Source organism: Nerophis ophidion, linkage group LG10 (genome assembly GCF_033978795.1).
Source record: "Nerophis ophidion isolate RoL-2023_Sa linkage group LG10, RoL_Noph_v1.0, whole genome shotgun sequence".
NCBI classification, from domain to species: domain Eukaryota; kingdom Metazoa; phylum Chordata; class Actinopteri; order Syngnathiformes; family Syngnathidae; genus Nerophis; species Nerophis ophidion.
Genome location: NC_084620.1, coordinates 26,043,380 through 26,062,806, shown reverse-complemented (window position 1 = coordinate 26,062,806; position 19,427 = coordinate 26,043,380). Strand labels below are relative to the sequence as shown.

The 19,427-nt window shown below is 39.5% G+C and overlaps 1 protein-coding gene across 2 annotated transcripts in view; it reads left to right on the top strand.

Annotated features, from left to right (window-relative positions):
* The window catches only part of kcnc2 (potassium voltage-gated channel, Shaw-related subfamily, member 2), a 116,488-nt gene that overhangs the window by 1,843 nt on the left and 95,218 nt on the right, over positions 1-19,427 (top strand). The window lies entirely within an intron of this gene.

The window sequence follows — 19,427 nt, the reverse complement described above, 5'->3', positions numbered from 1 at the left end:
TACTCCCTCCCCCCTTAATTTGTACAAAGTGTGTTCTGTGTGTATTTTAAAATGTAATCATTCAATCATGTAGTGCATTATTTCTCAAACTTGTTTCACCGAGGAAAAAAAAACTGGCTCTCCAGGTACCGAAAGACCAACAATAAAGTATAGCAGCATAGTAGCCCTAAGTATTCATTAAAAACAAGGCCGAGGTTTTATTTAACAAGTAGATTTGATGTTTTGGCCACTGAAACGTGACACACAGTTTGAACAGTAACATTGTCTTTGAATATAGGAAAATAAAACATAAAGAAACCAATAGATGGAGCCCGCATACTACAAAAGGTACACCTACGACAATTTGAGAATCCATGATCTAGGGCAGTGGTTCTCAAATGGGGGTATGTGTACCCCTGGGGGTACTTGAAGGTATGCCAAGGGGTACGTGAGATTTTTTAAACTATTCTAAAAATAGCAACAATTCAAATATCCTTCATAAATATTTTTATTAAATAATACTTCAACAAAATATGAATGTAAGTTTATAAACTGTGAAAAGAAATGCAACAATACAATATTCAGTGTTGACAGTTGGATTTTTTGTGGACATGTTCCATAAATATTGATGTTAAAGATGTCTTTTTTTGTGAAGAAATGTTTAGAAATAAGTTCATGAATCCAGATGGAGCTCTATTACAATCCTCACAGTGGGCACTTTAAGTCTATTTATTCTACTATGTGTAGAAATCTTTATAATTGAATCACTTGTTTATTTTTCAAGTTTTTAGTTATTTTTATATATTTTTTTCCAAATAGTTCAAGAAAGACCACGACAAATAAGCAATATTTTGCACTGTTATACATTTTAATAAATCAGAAACTGATGACATAGTGCTGTATTTTACTTCATCTCTTTTTTTCAACTAAAAATGCTTTGCTCTGATTAGGGGGTACTTGGATTAAAAAAATTTTCACAGCGGGTACATCACTGAAAAAAGGTTGAGAACCACTGATCTAGGGTTTAATGCAGCCGATACCAATACCGATCATCCATGCGTGAGATCGGCTGATTCTTATACCATATAATTGTATTAACTATAAATGTATCGGTTGAGTGCTATGACAGTTTAAAAATATCAACACTCTGTTTAAGCTAGTTTATTATTCTCTTCCTCTGTGTGTAATATGTTCAGCCTTATTCTCCAGTATTAATGATATTTGATAATGGAACTTAAGATACAAAGAATTGCAGTTTATTTTCCGTAATGGAAGTGATTATTATTAGCCTAGAGGAGTGCCTCCACACTGTGTATGGATATACAAACCCAGTTTCCATATGAGTTGGGAAATTGTGTTAGATGTAAATATAAACGGAATACAATGATTTGCAAATCCTTTTCAACCAATATTCAATTGAATGCACTACAAAGACAAGATATCAGTTTGCAAATCATTGTATTCCGTTTATATTTACATCTAACACAATTTCCCAACTCATATGGAAACGGGGTTTGTACATTTAATTACGCAAAGTATAGGACTCATTAATTATAAATCGAATATTTTCATGGCAAGGTATAAACAACTGTTTAAAACCTTCTAAATAAACTTTTTAACATTATGAGAGCTGTCTAGACATGAAATAACATCTGATAGTCACCTTTACACTATCTTAATCCAATATAGTAACGCTGCCTCAGGCTGAGCCAATCAGTGGCCATGATACTGAACAAAGCGATCAAATTGTTTAGGTCTCCTCCAGTGGCCATCACTACTGTAGCATTGATATTTTTACTTCGTTTTACCATTTGTGTGATTGAAAATGCTTCATTTAAGACAAATATGTTGTGGAATATGCTTGAAAAGACAAAACATATCTGATAGGGTGAAACCGCAATCCATATTTTATGTTATCAGATTTTGGCTTATAACAAATCTGATCGGACTGAGTTAGTCTATGGAACCTAACTAGTTTTGTGAGGGCACATCCGACATTAGTCAAAAGTTAAAAATAAAGTGCAAAAGTGTCTCCAAACTTTTGACATGCACTGAACATTCCCTCACACAGTCACTCTCAAACTGTAGTAGTTCTCGGGCTCCATCTAATTGCACGCCAGAGAATCACTTCATTAAATATTTAAACAGTGTTAAATGTTACAGTGGCCAAAAATATTAAATATACTCCTTAAATAAAACCCCTGCCTTGTTTTTAAAGGATATTTAGGCCTACTACACTACTGTATGTCATTATGATGGTACTTGGAGAGCCAAGTGTTTTTTAAGGTGGAACTTTATTCTAACAAAACGGCCAAATTCCAATTATTCAGCTTCACCTGTTGATATTTATTATAAACAGTATTCATATTTCTGATATCATAAAAGACTGCATTCAGAATTATATGGTTGTAGATGACCCCAATGTATCCAGTCAGGCATATTCCAGCTGTTTGTGATGCTGTCTGAACTGGATAGATGTAGGTTTTAAAAGGTTGCAAATTTGATCAGTATATTTCCACAACATGACATTTATTATTACTCTGACGTGTGTATTTAAAATATATTTAAAGAAGAAGGTGTAGGAACACACAAGGACCTATCTCTCTGCCATGGTGGATATTTATAGCAGAGTATTTGAGGTGTGTAGGCTCGTGCCAAGCACATTTGTAGCATTGTGGTTGTTTAGTTTAGCTTTAGACTGCAGGGATCAAGTTGTATTCGTTTGATGACACACATGCAGCAGCTTGCTTTTTGTCGCTAATGACCAGAAAATGTAGAAATGACTAATGGTGTCCTTGTGTGTTACAATCAATAACGCCTCTCATTGGCATTCGGATGCATGTCACGCAACAAGGTGGCGTTCTTGGTGGCACCTTCAAGGTCAAAGGAGTCAAAAATGCATGGAGTAAAATGCATGTGCACATGCAGTAAATGTAAGTTAGACACCATGCATTAGTTTTCTTCTAAAACAGGAAGTAAACTGCTTAAGTTTGTGTTGCTCCATATCAGTTAATTCTGTCAACAACATTGAGGCTGCGTCTCCAATAGACGACTTACACTGTGTACTTTGCTTCTCAGCAATTAATGGAAATGATCATTGCAATATTTACAGATTCCTCCTTCTCTCCTGTTTGATTGTGAATTGTGTGTGTGTGCGTGTCAACAGCGGTGCTTCAAAGTTGTTTTTTTATATAGAATGTTGATCCAACACCCTTTAACGTAAATTCCCGACAATAAGACGTCACTTTATCCCTACACTTTGAACCCTACGGCTAATAAAACGGTACAGCTAATTGATGGATTTTTTCCCTGCTAATGCCCATAATGTTTTGTGTTCAATAGTTTGCATTAAACCCAAGCAGAGGACTGTAAAGGTGTGTTATTGTTTTTTGCTATGGCGCCATCTTTTGGACGAATTCGCTCAATGCAGGTATTGCGGGTTGAAAATGAATTTCCTCTTTCAATGCCTTGAACCGAAAGTAAAATAGCCGATAGTGTTTCTGCCCGAAATGATTCTTCATTTATCACTCCAAGCAATGTTTAGGTTTCACAGTTTAACTAAAACAGTTCTTACTTATTAAACCGTCCCATGTGTGAAGTCTGTCTGAGTGTTTTCAAGCATATTTGCAATTGCTATCGTAATGTAATCAAGCTAGCGTCGTTAGCATTAGCTCATCTGCTAACACGTCTCCGGGTGTCTGTGTTAGTATTCTTAACTTACAATGCATATTCTTTTTATCTTGTTTCAGTTTTGCAAATTCCTCGGTAAATTCACCAAAACATCACCGTGAAGTTATTCAGTCTGTTTAGCTGATTGGGAAAACTAGCTTCTGCAGCTAGTGGGTCCATTACGATGACTTCTGTTTTGTTTTATAACCGTGTTACAGACACCGTTTGGAAATAATTAAGGTATGTAAATAAACATTTACAGAATATTTCTGTTTAAATAACTCATTCCACAACATATATCTATGCAGCTTAATACGGTAATGCGGTAATACATCCAACCATCCATTTTCTACGGCTTATTCCCTTTTGGGGTCGCGGGGGGCGCTGGCGCCTATCTCAGCTACATTACATAGAAAAATATTTTTTTCTTCTAAAATTTAGTGGGTGCGGCTAATATCTGCTCTATAGTCCGGAAAATACCGTATGTGAGTTTTATACACTGAACCGTGTGGCGCTTTATATAATGAACTACACTTACTATAATATGGACTTTTGTCGAGGCTGTAACCCATTATTTATGTATGTTAGTTTGATATACAGAACCGTGTAGCGCTTTATATTATGAACTACACTTACTATTATATGGACTTTTGTCGAGGCTGTAACTCATTATTTATGTATGTTTGTTTGATATACAGAACCGTATATCAAGTCCATATTATTACTATAATATGGACTTTTGTTGAGGGTGTAACTCATTGTTTATGTTTACATTGTTTCTTATGGAGCGATTTGCTTCAATATACACACTTTTCGAATTTAAAAACCCTGTTCAAGAACCAATTAAGTTCATAAATCCAAGTATATTTCTTCTATCAGTACACTTCAGTAAGTACACTGTGTAGACTGTGTCCTTAAGTTCCTGACTGTGCACATTTTGACATTGTAGTGCTGTCCCAAATCAATTATTGGAATTGATGCTTGCAATATTTACCCATTCTTCTTCTTCCCTCCTTTTATAATTGTAAATTGCAACCACACGACTGGGTCGCTCCCTTTGGGCTAAGTTGCCAAGAGGGCGACCATTGAGGGTGGTAAACATCCAGCACTGTACAGTCACTCACCATTTTGGCCACAATGAGTCCAACGTCTGACATTTTGCCGCACTACTCCGTGTGAGCGCACTTATGCACTTACTGTAAAAGAGTTTTAAAAAGTGAGCCAATTGAGACAGCCTCAATGTGAATGCTGCGGCACTAGATGTCAGCTGGTATTTACACACAAATGAGGTTGAGTACAATAGGTGACGGCCTTCACTGCCTACATATGAGGTGTTGCTAAGTTACCATCTAGTTTGAGGAAAGGCAGGCAGCATACAGAAGGAAGCCTCTTTCCTCTTTTTGGTTCATGAACCCAACTTTTCGATATTTGACATGTAAAGGTTGTATCAGACAATAACTGGCATGCATATTCACTCAACTGTTCTATTGTTTTTTTCTGTTTGTTTTGTCTGTCCCGTGACCGAAAACGTGTTTTTATGAGTTTCTGTATCCAGGCGAGAGAAAAAAAGGCCAAATGTACGCCACTGTCCCTTTAATGAACTCACTCGCAAGCGCTCATGCCAGCAGTCGTGTTTCCGTGGGCTCCCCACGCTGTTTCTATTGTTGTAGCCGCCCTGTTCTCTCTACCCTCTCAAACGCAGCCTCTTTAAAGCACATGCAGCGTCTCTTAGCTCTTGTCACAGAAACGCTGGCAATGTCTGTCGTTTTTGTGTCTTCAAAATGGAAAACATGACAAATGGAAAATTAGGGTGAAGCTACAATGGAAGTACAAGAATAGAGTTATGGTATAATCAAATTATATTGTCATAAAGATAATTCACTGGGAATGGTGAGAGATTACATTTGGTGCTTTGCACAAATAAAATAATTAAATTATGTAGAAAAAAATGCACATTTTTTAAAAAGAAAATCACAAATTTACTATAAAAACTAGAAGAAACTTGAACAAATGATTTTATTCTCCTATTAAAAAAAATTACAACTTTATTCTATTAACATTGGGACTTTTTCAGTACCATTCAACTTTATTCTTTTAACATTATGATTTTTTTTAACGAAAAAACAACAATTTTGTTCAAACCAACCCTTTTCTTGTAACGTTAAAACTTAAAAAAAACAAAACTATTTTTACTTATTTATCATAACTTGACACAAAAAGTGACATTGTGGTCCAATTTCAAATATCATGACTTTATTCCTATTACATTACAATTTATTTGTCTTAAGATTGTCGACAACTTTAAAAAAAAACAACGATGGTTACATTATGACCAATTTATCGTACGTTTTTCTCATTATAGCTTTTTTAATTTGATTTTAATAACCTTCTTCTCTTCTTCCTAATGTTATGTTTTTGTCCTCACATAGTTAGGACTTTGTCCTCGTAATTTGACCATTTTTGTCATAACATCACAACGTTATTAACCTTTTTGCTAGTGCAGCTGGGATAGGCTCCAGCACCACCGCGGCCCCAAGAGGGAAAAGCGGTAGGAAATGGATGGATGAATGGAAGTTGTTGTTCAAAATAAAAATAGGCCTATAGTCATAGTAGTACAATGTCTTTATTTTCACAATATTAACACTTTATTCTGACAATTACATTTTATGTCCTATTATTAAATCTCTTCTTTTTTCTTTCAAAGTTTCACTTCATTCTGAAAAGTAATACCCTACATTAAATAAAGACAGACACAAATAAGTGGTATTCCTCAGGGAAATGTTAGAGGTCCACTCATTTTGTATTTATGTTTTTCTTAATATTAAAGATGACAGTTTTTATCTTGTGACATTACATTTAGGTACCAACATGAACATTTTTCTTAACAAAATAAAACTCTCATAAAATAACTTTTTCTTGCACGGATGTCCTCATACAACTTTTTCATTTACAGTATGATGTCAATATTGTAGCCTTGAGTACTGGCCGATACAGATATCAATCTGCTACAATATCAGCACACTTTTGTCACCGGGTACTTTCTAATACACTTTTGCTTTGGAGACTTTGCATCTGTTAGTAAGCAACTGTATTTTTTGATACTCGTTTATATTGACACATTTTGTGTTTTAGGCTGCAATACTGTTCAATTAAGGACACTTTTTATGTACGATTAGCTTGTGTGCTGTTGTGTGCTTATCTGCTGTGTAGCTGCTTGCTCCTATAGCCTATCATGTTTGCCTTTTGCAAATGACTTCACTAAAGTAGGAGAAAAGTCCAACCTTATGTGTTAAATGAAGGAGATTTAGTTGGTTTGTACAGTAAATAAAGTTGGTATCATTCAAAGTTTACTTTTATAGCCCTTAATCACAAATGTCCCAAAGGGCTGCACAAACCACAACGACATCCTTGGCTCTGATCCCACATCAGGGCAAGAAAAAACTCAACCCAATGCGAACAAGGAGAAACCCTGGAAAAGACCACACGTTTGGGGACCGGTTCCAAAAAGTCAAATTTACTCGCTGTAATTTTGAATTGTTTTTGTCTTTTGTAACGTTGCATGTTTTTCTTGTGGTGAATGTGGTCCTAAAACTGTACTGCTTGTGTAAGAAATACGTGAGAAAGTAAGGTTGTTTTTTTTACATGTGTTTCCCTATGTGTTAATGTATTTGTCCTTTTTTATATCTCTGTAGTTGGCCCTGGCTGGATTGGGATGGTAACGAATTCAAAGAGATACAGTGGAACCCGCTTAAGTCGACGCCTTTTTCGTCGACAACCCGTCAATGTCGAAGACAAAGTCCATGTCCACTTCATCAATGCTGTCTAGTTACACAGCATTGAAACATGCAGAGTGACTTCCTGTTTACTGCGAAGTAAGCTTCAAAATAAAAGCATGGCAATATAAACCTGGATTCTACCACAGAATGAAACCATCTTAAAGTATTTTAGATAGTTAAATTAATGAATTTACAAAAGTTAAATAAGAGTATGAAACATACAGTCAGGAATGGATTCATTTGGCTCTATATTTGTAATGCAGTCTTCTGAAAATGATGGAAAGCACCACTCTACATAGCAAGTGACACTGTGGTCCAAGTTGGAATTACCACAAAACACATTTTAAGATATTAAAGGCCTACTGAAACCCACTACTACCCACCACGCAGTCTGATAGTTTATACGTCAATGATGAAATGTTAATATTGCAACACATGCCAATACGGCTTTTTTAGTTTACTAAATTACAATTTTACATTTCCCGGGAGTTTCGTCTTGGAAACGTCGTGTAATGATGACGTGTACGCAGGACGTCACGCGTTTTTAGGAAGTATGAGCGCTACGCACACACACAGGTAAAAGTCATCTGCTTTAACGGCATTATTACACAGTGTTTTGGACATCTGTGTTGCTGAATCTATTGCAATTTGTTCAATTAATATTGGAGAAGTCACAGTAGAAAGATGGAGTTGGGAAGCTTTAGCCTTTAGCCACACAAACACACGGTGATTCCTTGTTTAAAATTCCCGGAGCTGAAACTTTACAATGGATCAGAGCGCGGTCAAGCAGACATGGATCCCAACCGAATGTCAACCAGCAGGTTTCGGTGAGAAAATTGTGGTTAAAAAGTCGTCACTTACCGGATAAAAGCTGAGCTTCTGCCGTCGACACCCGTGAGACATGGCGTCAAGACACCCGTGGACAAACCCCTCCGACTATCAGGTAATATTAAACTCACTAAAACACTAGCAACACAATAGAAAGATAAGGGATTTCCCAGAATTATCCTAGTAAATGTGTTTAAAAACATCGGAATACGTCCCAATGCTATCGCGTTTTTTTTTTACCTCGTTTTTGCGATGAGGTGGCGACTTGTCTAGGGTGTATCCCGCCTTCCGCCCGATTGTAGCTGAGATAGGCGCCAGCGCTCCCTGCGACCCCAAAAGAGAATAAGGGGTAGAAAATGGATGGAACTCGTTTTTTTTTTTTTTTCCCCTAGTCCGTCGCTATCAATATCCTCAAACACGAATCTTTCATCCTCGCTCAAATTAATGGGGAAATTGTCATTTTCTCGGTCCGAATAACTGTTTTTGTTGGAGACTCCCATTAAAATCAATGTGAATATATGAGGAGCCATCAACATGTGACGTCATCGTCTGCGACTTCCGGTAAAGGCGAGGCTTTTTCAGGAAGTACCAAAAGTGGCGAACTTTATCGTCTATTTTCTCTACTAAATCCTTTCAGCAAAAATATGGCAATATCGCGAAATGAACAAGTATGACACATAGAATGGACCTGATATTCCCGTTTAAATAAGAAAATCTCATTTCAGTAGGCCTTTAAACAATCTACTGGGGGCTGACGTGGATAGTGCACACCCTCTATACCTCAGGTTTCAAGTGTAAGGTAAACCGCGACAGATGTGGCCATCTGATATGAATCCCCTGTATAAAAAATGATAAAGATATGGTCAAATAGGAAAACTACACCAAAACAATTGCCCATTCTCCTCATGTCTCTGGGCAATGTCACAATGTGTAAACAACGGCTAACTTCAGTTTTGTCGACGCGAGTCAAATAGAGGGGCATCGAAAAACGGGTTCTACTGTATAACAAGAAAACAATATGAACTTGATTGTCCGCGCAATGAGACAGAGGTTTTACAGCCTGTTGCCCCCCCCCCCCCTCCACTTTCACCTCACATGCCTCACCATCGCCCACACACGCGCAAACACACATGTGCATACACACACACGCCATGTCCGCTCTCCATCCATTCTCTGTGATCTCATCTGAGTCTGATGCTTGCTTTCTGCCACTTAAGAGGTTAAAAATCCAACCCCGTCTGGGTGCTGCCTGCCGCACGCCTCAAGACACCAAAGCCGGGGCTGCACGCTCAGCCTCCCTGTTGTCATGGCAACATCATTGCTCATCACCACGGCCTGTTTTCATTGAGATCCGTCTGGTCTGTGAAACGGATTGATTTCAGAAACCTGCTCGACCGTGAAGCCCTGATTGCTCGGTAACCCCTCGCGTGCCAGCTTGTTAGTTTTGATGCGTTGGAGCGTGACTCATACGTGTCACGAGCACGCGTGCATGTTTCTCTCTGACGGCGTCTTCGTCACCGACTGAGGTGAGGGTCGTGTGGCGTCTTCTACATCCCTTTTTGTCTAAGCAGGACCACAGGTGTATGAGGACCTGACACGCCTCATCGGGGAACTGTTGATCCTGTGAAAACAGACGTCGAGGCCCTGTTGAGTAAATCGAGGCTGACGTGTGAACAGCGGCAGACCTGATGCCGGGTGGGGGCGCACGGCAAACGGCTGTCCAAGTGTAGGCGGTGATGGCACGCTGCTGGGCATGTTTGTAGCTGCTGCCAGTCATGCTAATCTGACCCGCCAATCGTCATGCCATGTTGATGCTGTTAACTATAAAAGCATGGTGTGAAAGTGTGGTGGACGGGGCCATTGGAGCTTTGACTCCAGTCCCCGGCCCCCTCCCCTCAAAACACCAAGAAGGTCAAGTTAATTTAAATGGAATTCTTTGTTTAGCGCCAGATTACAGCAGAAGTCATTTTAGGACACTTTTTATATAGAACAGGTCTCCACTCGCATTAAGAATTTATCATCTGCTCCCTATTGCAAGAAAGAGTGATGGCTTCAATTAAATTAGTTTTTACACAAGCACAGCGTGTGTACACGTGGTCTCCCCAAATGTTATTGCAGAGGAACGATCGCATTACAGTTGGCAGAGCTTGTGTGTGTTTGTGTGAACCACTGATCTCCACTGAAGGTGAGGTCAGTTGTTGTCAAGAAGTCAACGTAAAGGGGCTGTTTGCAACTTGCTCATAGTTATGCTTTTCAAAGCAAAAAATACATCAAGAACACATTCCGGCTGGCTTATGTTACCAGGAGTTGTTTACCAGAACTTATATGTGTTAAAACTGTCTATATTTTTTTCACAATTACAAGTCTGTGGAACATTTTTTTTTACTGGCCCAACTATCCTTTACAGCTGTAACTCACCCGGTCTTGTCAACACGTACACGCGTGCACACATAAAAAAGCAGTCCAAGAGAAGTAACAAAACATTTGCAGTCATTTTGTTGTTATGATAGAATATACAGTCCAGACCAAAAGTTTGCACACACCTTCTCATTCAATACGTTTTTTTTTTTTTTTCATGACTCGTTACAAACCCCGTTTCCATATGAGTTGGGAAATTGTGTTAGATGTAAACATAAACGGAATGCAATGATTTGGAAATCATTTTCAACCCATATTCAGTTAAATATGCTACAAAGACAACATATTTGATGTTAAAACTGATAAACATTTTTTTTATGTGCAAATAATCATTAACTTTAGAATTTGATGCCAGCAACACGTGACAAAGAAGTTGGGAAAGGTGGCAATAAATAAAATAAATGATAAATGGGTTGTACTTGTATAGCGCTTTTCTACCTTCAAGGTACTCAAAGCGCTTTGACACTACTTCCACATTTACCCATTCACACACACATTCACACACTGATGGAGGGAGCTGCCATGCAAGGCGCCAACCAGCACCCATCAGGAGCAAGGGTGAAGTGTCTTGCTCAGGACACAACGGACGTGACGAGGTTGGATTTGAACCAGGGACCCTCGGGTTGCGTACGGCCACTCTGCCACTGCGCCACGCCGTCCATAAATACTGATAAAGTTGAGGAATGCTCATCAAACACCTATTTGGAACATCCCATAGGTACGCAGGCTAATTGGGAACAGGTGGGTGCCATGATTGGGTACAAAAACAGCTTCAATGAAATGCTAAGTCATTCACAAGCAAGGATGGGGCAAGGGTCACCAATTTGTAGGCAAATTGCCAAACAGTTTTAGAACATTATTTCTCAACGAGCTTTTGCAAGGAATTTAGGGTTTTTAGCATTTATGGTCCGTAAAATCATCAAAAGGTTCAGAGAGTCTGGAGAAATCACTGCACGTAAGCAATGATATTACGGACCTTTGATCCTTCAGGCGGTACTGCATCAAAAACCAACATCAGTGTGTAAAGGATATCACTACATGGGCTCAGGAAGACTTCATAAAACCACTTCCAGTAACTACAGTTGGTCTCTACATCTGTAAGTGCAAGTTAAAACTCTACCATGCAAAGCAAAGGCCATTTATCAACAACACAAAGGAACGCCGCCGGCTTGGCTGGGCCCGATCTCATCTAACTTGGACTGATGCAAAGTGGAAAAGTGTTTTGTGGTCTGACGAGTCCACATTTCAAATTATACTTGGAAACTGTGGATGTGGTGTCCTCCGGAACAAAGAGGAAAATAACGATCCGGATTGTTCTAGGCGCAAAGTTCAAAAGCCAGCATCTGTGATGGTATGGGGGCAGATTAGTGCCCAAGGCATGGGTAAGTTACAAATCTGTAAAGGCACCATCAATGCTGAAAGGTCCATACAGGTTTTGGAGCAAGATATGTTGTCATCCAAGCAACGTTATCATTGATGCCCCTGCTTATTTCAGCAAAACAATGCCAAGCCACGTGTTACAACAGCGTGGCTTTGTATTTAAAGAGTGTGGGTACTTTCCTGGCCCGCCTGCAGTCCAGACATGCCCCCCATCGAAAATGTGTGGCATTTTTACGCTTGTTTTAAAGCGTAAAATATGACAACAAGACCCCGGACTATTGGAAAACTTAAGCTGTACATCAAGCAAGAATGGTAAAGAATTCCAATTTCAAAGCTTCAACAAATAGTTTCCTTAGTTCCCAAACGTTTATTGAGTGTTGTTAAAAGAAAATGTGATGTAACACAGTGGTGAACATGCCCTTTCCCAACTACTTTGGCATGTTTTGCAGCCACAAAATTCTAAGTTAATGATTATTTGCAAAAAAATAATTTGCGTTTGAACATCAAATATGTTTTGTTTTATGCATATTCAACTGAATATGGGTTGAAAAGGATTTAAAAATCATTGTATTCCGTTTATATTTACATCTAACGCAATTTCCCAACTCATATGGAAACGGGGTTTGTACATTGTAGATTGTCACTGAAGGCATCAAAACTATGAATGACCACATGACCAATACTTAACAAAAAAAAGGTGAAATAATTGAAAACATGTTTTATATTCTAGTTTCTTCAAAATAACCATCCTTTGCGCTGATTACTTTTTTTGCACACTCTTGGCATTCTCTTGACGAGCTTGAAGAGGTAGTCACCTGAAATGGTTTTCACTTCACAGGTGTGCTTGAAGAGAATGCCAACCGTGTGCAAAGCAGTAATCAGAGCAAAGGGTGGCTATTTTGAAGAAACTAGAATATTAAACATGTACATAACTCCACATGTGTTCATTCATAGTTTTGATTTCTTCAGTGACAATCTACAATGTAAATAGTCATGAAAATAAAGGAAACACATTGAATGAGGAAAAGGTGTGTCCAAACTTTTGGCTTGTACTGTACATTCAATGACAGCTAATGCCAACTACCTAAATTTCTATTATTAACTAAGAACCCCTAAAGCTAATGCGTGTGCATGTGTTACGTGCGTACATAGGTACATCATTCTGTGAGAAAAAACGTTAGAGGGCGGGACATGCTGTGTGAAACTGGAACTGCACTTTTTTTTTTTGCAAACTTGGCTATATCATTTACCATCCTTATGTAAGACAAGAACATGTATTTTTTTTTTGTTTTATGCATTCTAACTAGTAAATGAATGCGATCAAAAGTCCAATTCCAATGGAGCCAATGGAAGTCGCTCTATTCTGCCTATAAAGCCCTTCAAAAAACATTATCCACTAAGGTTTTATATACATGATGTAAGTGTATATGTCATGTACTAACAGACACATTTATAATAACATGTAATATTCACGTATTTTGCACATTTAAAGCATTTGGCGGTGCATTATCAAAAACGCATCACAATGTTCACTTTTACCTTCGACAACAATACTGATTACCACTCACTGCAGACTTCATGAGAGCCAACAAACATAATAAAACATCACTTACTGTGCAATTTCTGCTCTCACTATGATGCAGACTGCTTTGATGTTCATATAGTACAATTATAGATGAAGAATAAATACCGTATTTTTCGGACTATAAGTCGCAGTTTTTTTCATAGTTTGGCCGGGGGTGCGACATACTCCGGAGCGACTTATGTGTGAAATTATTAACACATTACCGCAAAATTTCAAATAAAATTATTTATCTCATTCGCGGAAGAGACGAAGAAAATGTCAGCAAGCGTCACACACACGTCAGCATTTGTCACTCACATGTCAACTAATAAGAATTCGGCGGGGGAGGGTCATGGCAGAAGTGCATTGTGGGTCATTGAATGCTAACTGCTATATGCTACTGCCGTAGTTATTAAAATGGATCATTTCATCGTTGGCGGTAACTTATAAAAATTGAGAAGGACTGAACAAAAATGACACCGAAAAGGAAATCATGTACTGCAGATTACACAATATCCAATAATATTATTGATCTCATTCGCCGAAGAGACAAAGAACATGGCAGCAATCGTCACACACACGTCAACCAATAAGAATTTGGCGGGGGAGGGTCATGGCAGAAGTGCATTGTGGGTCATGAGATGCTAACTGCTATATGCTACTGTCGTAGCTATTAAAATGGATCATTTCAACGCTGGCGGTAACTTATAAAAACTGAGAAGGGCTGAACAAAAATGGCTCCGAAAAGGAAATCATGTACTGCAGATTACAAGATGGACGTAGTGAAATATCCAACATAAAACAACAAGAGGAAGTGGCGCATACCTTTGGAGTTGGCAGAGTTGATTAGAAGCGACATCGAGGAAGAAGATTTCATCGGATTTATCGATTAGGAGTGACAGATTGTTTGGTAAACGTATAGCATGTTCTATATGATATAGTTTTTTGAATGACTCTTACCATAATATGTTAAGTTAACATACCAGGCACCTTCCCCGTTGGTTATTTATGCGTCATATAACGTACACTTATTCAGCCTGTTGTTCACTATTCTTTATTTATTTTAAATTGCCTTTGAAATGTCTATTCATGGTGTTGGATTTTATCAAGTACATTTTCCCCAAAAATGCGACTTATACTCCGATGCGAGGTATATATGTTTTTTTCCTTCATTATTATGCATTTTGGGCCGGTGCGACGTATACTCCGGAGCGACTTATAAGCCGAAAAATACGGTAATTGTCCTCGCTAAGAAGAAAGAAGTGTGGAACCAATCATCTTTTGGGGTCTTTTTCGCCATTTCCACGGTCTGGAGGCTAAAGTTAACCAAATTGTCGGATTATATCCCCATACTTCTACTGTAAGGGTCAAAAACAGCCAATGACGTCAACATAGCATCAACAAGCTGGGTAGCGCTCTGTGACAATGCGCCGCTAAAAAGTTTGTCTGCGTTCGCGTTTATAGTAACAATATCAAAAATAATTGGTTAATATTCAAGTCATGAAAGTTAAATGGAGTTTTGTTGGTGCTTTTTGAATGTTTTTTAGAGGGCTTTATGGGCGGAAAAAAGGACCCCTCATTGACTCCATTGTAAGCGGATTTTCATTTTCGTTTATTTACGATTTATAGGCATAAAAAATACATCTGTTGTCTCTCATGATTGTGAATGATAGGCAAAATTTCCCCAAAAGTGCAAATTCCCTTTAGCATTTAATTATTTATTTTTTTGTCTTTGATATATAAGTGCAATTGAAAATTTTACATTAAATGTTAAGACAATGTTTCAAAGGAAATTAACGAAAACAAAATACTGATACACTAAAGTGTTTTTGTATAAAAGTAAACGTGCAAACGACAGTTATTAATCGGTCAGCTGCGTATGTTGACATGAGTCAGCCAGTAGGGGAGATGTCGACTTCATGTCTCAGGTACTAGGGAGGGGCAGTGAAGTGTACCAGGCTTTAGTAGTCATCAGTCAACATGTATTCTTCCACTGTGATGTTTCAGCTTTGATTCCGTTCTTGATTGGTCTTTTAGTGTCGAGACTCTACTGTCATTCGGTGTCTTTTTCAGTCCCTGTTCATGCAGCTATTGGGCATTTTCTTGTGATTGTTGTGGCCTACGACGCCTGAATTTGTCGCAGCTATTTCAGAAAGTTGCGGTAAAAGTTGTAAAAAGTGTTCCTTATAACTTTCAAATGAACGTGTGATGCTTTTAAGCTACCTTTTAAAGCACGTCATTGTGGTCTAGAAGAGTGTTTCTTAAACATTGGACCGGGGCCATTTGTTGAGCTTTTAGAGGGCCCCCAAGAAACATATTTTTCTCAGCTGTGGTCCTTATGGGCCAACTTGTTTGTAACACACTTTTCCACCACTTGTGGCAGAAATGAAAATTTCAAGCAAACAGAAGAAGTCTAGAGTAAACGTCATTGAGAAGTTTCTTTAGCGCAAAAAATATGACTAAAGTGGTGAATTTATAGTTTCATTTGCAGTTTAATTTTATCAACAGTTTAGTTAACATTCATTATTACTTTAGTTGATTTATATCAGCACAAAATAATTTAAATGTATTTTTAATCAGTTGAGTCTTTTATTTTGCAGTATATTTGGTTAGTACTTATTTTTCTAATCAGCCTGACCTAAGCTTAAAAGGGAACTGCACTTTTTTTGTAATTTTGCCTATCGTTCACAATCATTATGAGAGACAAGAAGAATAAAAGTGTTTGTTTTTTCCTCTTTCTAAAATATAAAATAGATTCTTTCTTGTTTGCTAATAATGCAGCTTATGTGAGCAATCAATTCTACCACTAAAAATGCATTCAAAAACCGTCAACAATACTTCATTCACGTTCCGTAGCCTGTTTAATAACCAAACTGGAGCGACATTGTTATTGGACGAGCAAACACTGAGGAACTATTTTTCTCCCTCTTCAAAAGTATCAGAAATGGTCTTTTGAAAATGTGCACTGTTTCAAATCTTGAAGTCGTCAACGCTATTTTTCTTTCAGACACAGGGGAAAAATAAGCTTCATAAACATGATATAGATCCACCCCATCACATTAGATAGATAGATAGATAGATAGATAGTACTTTATTGATTCCTTCAGGAGAGTTCTTTCAGGAAAATTTAATTCCAGCAGCAGTTTACAGAGTTGAGATCAATTCAAAAAGTAAATAATGGAGGTTTAAATGGATACAAAATAGAAAAATATTACAATAAGAATACAAATAAAAAGTAAAAATGGGAATAAAAATATAACAGTAAAATAAGAATATAACAAGAGAAACGTTGCAGTAGTGACCATGTTATGAAAAAGTATTGCACAGGTTATTGTTTTGCATCCCCTGTCATCCTAGTTCCCCCCGCCCCCCTTCCCAGAGAGGAGTTGTACAGTCTAATGGCGTGTGGGACAAAGGAGTTTTTTAGTTTTTAAGTCCTGCACTTGGAATGAAGCAGTCTAGCACTGAACAGGCTCCTCTGGCTACTGATAACGCTATGCAGAGGGTGACTGGCATCATCCAGGATGCTCACTAGTTTGTCAACAGTCCTCTTCTCTGCCACCGCCACCAGTGAGTCCAGTTTCATTCCGATTGTACAACCGACCCACATGATCAGTTTCTCCAGTCTGGAGCTGTCCTTCCTAGATGTACTGCCCCCCCAGCTCACTACCATGTAGAACAGAACACTGGCAACCACAGACTGGTAGTACATCCACAGGAGTTGGTAGTACATCCACAGGAGTTTTCTACAAATGTTGAAGGAGCGCAGCCTCCTGAGGAAGTACAGCCTGCTCTGTCCTTTCTTGTACAGGTGGTCCGTGTTAACAGTCCTGTCCAGCTTATTGTCCATCCAAACCCAGAGGTACTTGAATGAGTCCACGGTCTGTACTTCGACTCCCTCGATCACAATAGGTTCTGACCATGGACTCGACCTCCCAAAGTCAATGACCAGCTCCTTTGATGGATTGTTCATTGTTTATTGAATGGATCCCCTTTAGCTGACGCCAAGGCAACTGCTAGTCTTCCTGGGGTCCATATAGGAGCATACAAAATTAAAATACAAAAAATAAATGCATTACCAAACATTATACAATGGAAAAATACAACATAAGATAAAAAAGCATGGCTTCACGGTGGAAGAAGGGTTAGTGCGTCTGCCTCATAATACGAAGGTCCTGAGTAGTCTGGGGTTCAATCCCGGGCTCGGGATCTTTCTGTGTGGAGTTTGCATGTTCTCCCCGTGAATGCGTGGGTTCCCTCCGGGTACAAATAAAAAGTAAAAATGGGAATAAAAATATAACAGTAAAATAAGAATATAACAAGAGAAACGTTGCAGTAGTGACCATGTTATGACAAAGTATTGCACAGGTTATTGTTTTGCATCCCCCGTCATCCTAGTCCCCCCCGCCTTCTTCCCACTTCCAAAGACATGCACCTGGGGATAGGTGGATTGGCAACACTAAATTGGCCCTAGTGTGTGAATGTGAGTGTGAATGTTGTCTAGCTGTGTTGGCCCTGCGATAAGGTAGCGACTTGTCCAGGGTGTACACCGCCTTCCGCCCGATTGTAGCTGAGATAGGCACCAGCGCCCCCCGTGACCCCAAAGGGAATAAGCAGTAGAAAATGGATGGATGGATGGAAGATCAAAAAGCTAGTTGAGCTGCAAGAGGTTCGTGTGGCACCAGACAGCAAAGTCCCTCACCAGGCTCCGAAACTCCTCCTCTCTGCCGTCCCGTATGCACCCGACGATGGCTGTGTTATCCGCGTACTTCTGGAAGTGACACAGCTCTGAGTTGTAGCAGAAGTCCACCGTGTACAGGGTGAGGAGAAGAGGGGCCAGCACCGTTCCTTGCGGTGCTCCGGTGCTGCAGATCACAGTGTCAGACGTGATGTCCTTCAGTCTGACGTACTGTGGCCTGTCGGAGAGGTATTTCAAAATCCAGGTAACCAGGCAGGGGTCCACTCGCATTCTGTCCAGCTTGTGCTGGAGGAGGCGGGGCTGGATGGTGTTAAAGGGACTCGAGAAGTCCAGGAACAGGATCCTCACAGTGCAATTTCTCTTATCCAGGTGTGAGTGGGCTCTGTGCAGCAGGTAAAGGATAGCATCCTTTCACACCAACGCCTGTCTGGTACGCAAACTGCAGGCTGTCCTGGGCATGTTGCACCTGTGGTCTGAGGAGGCTGAGAAAGAGCCGCTCCATTGTCTTCATTATATGAGAAGTGAGCGCCACTGGTCTGTAGTCGTTCAGCTCACCGGGGCAGTTCTTTTTGGGAACTGGAACGATGCATGACGTCTTCCAGAGGGTGGGCACTCTCCCCAGCTGCAGGCTAAGGTTGAAGATCCTTGACTGTAGCTTCCTCAGTTGACCTCTGACCTGGTCCACAGAGATGACTAATGTCTGCGTAGAGGTGGTGGAGGGGGGTGCTGCCATGGCTGGGGGGGAGGTGCGTTGAGGGGAACAGAAGAGAGGTTGGCTGTGATGGGGAGTGGGGGGTGGAGAGGACACGGGGTGGTTCAACCGGTTGAAGAAGTTATTCATCTCATTGGCCCTCTCTATTGTCCCCACAACAGCTCTGGTCTTTGTCTTGTGACCTGTGATGGTTTTCACACCTTCCCAGACCTCCCTCATGTTCTGCTGCAGCTTCTGCTACAGCTTCTTCGTGTAGCTGTCCTTAGCCTCCCTCACGCGTCGTTTCACCTCCCGCTGTCCTGCTCTCATTGCCTCCCTGTCGCCACGCAACATTGTAACAACATTTCTAAGTCAGAAAGGACAAAAATCATCTTTGGTCCTCTTCACCACAAAAAGCACAGA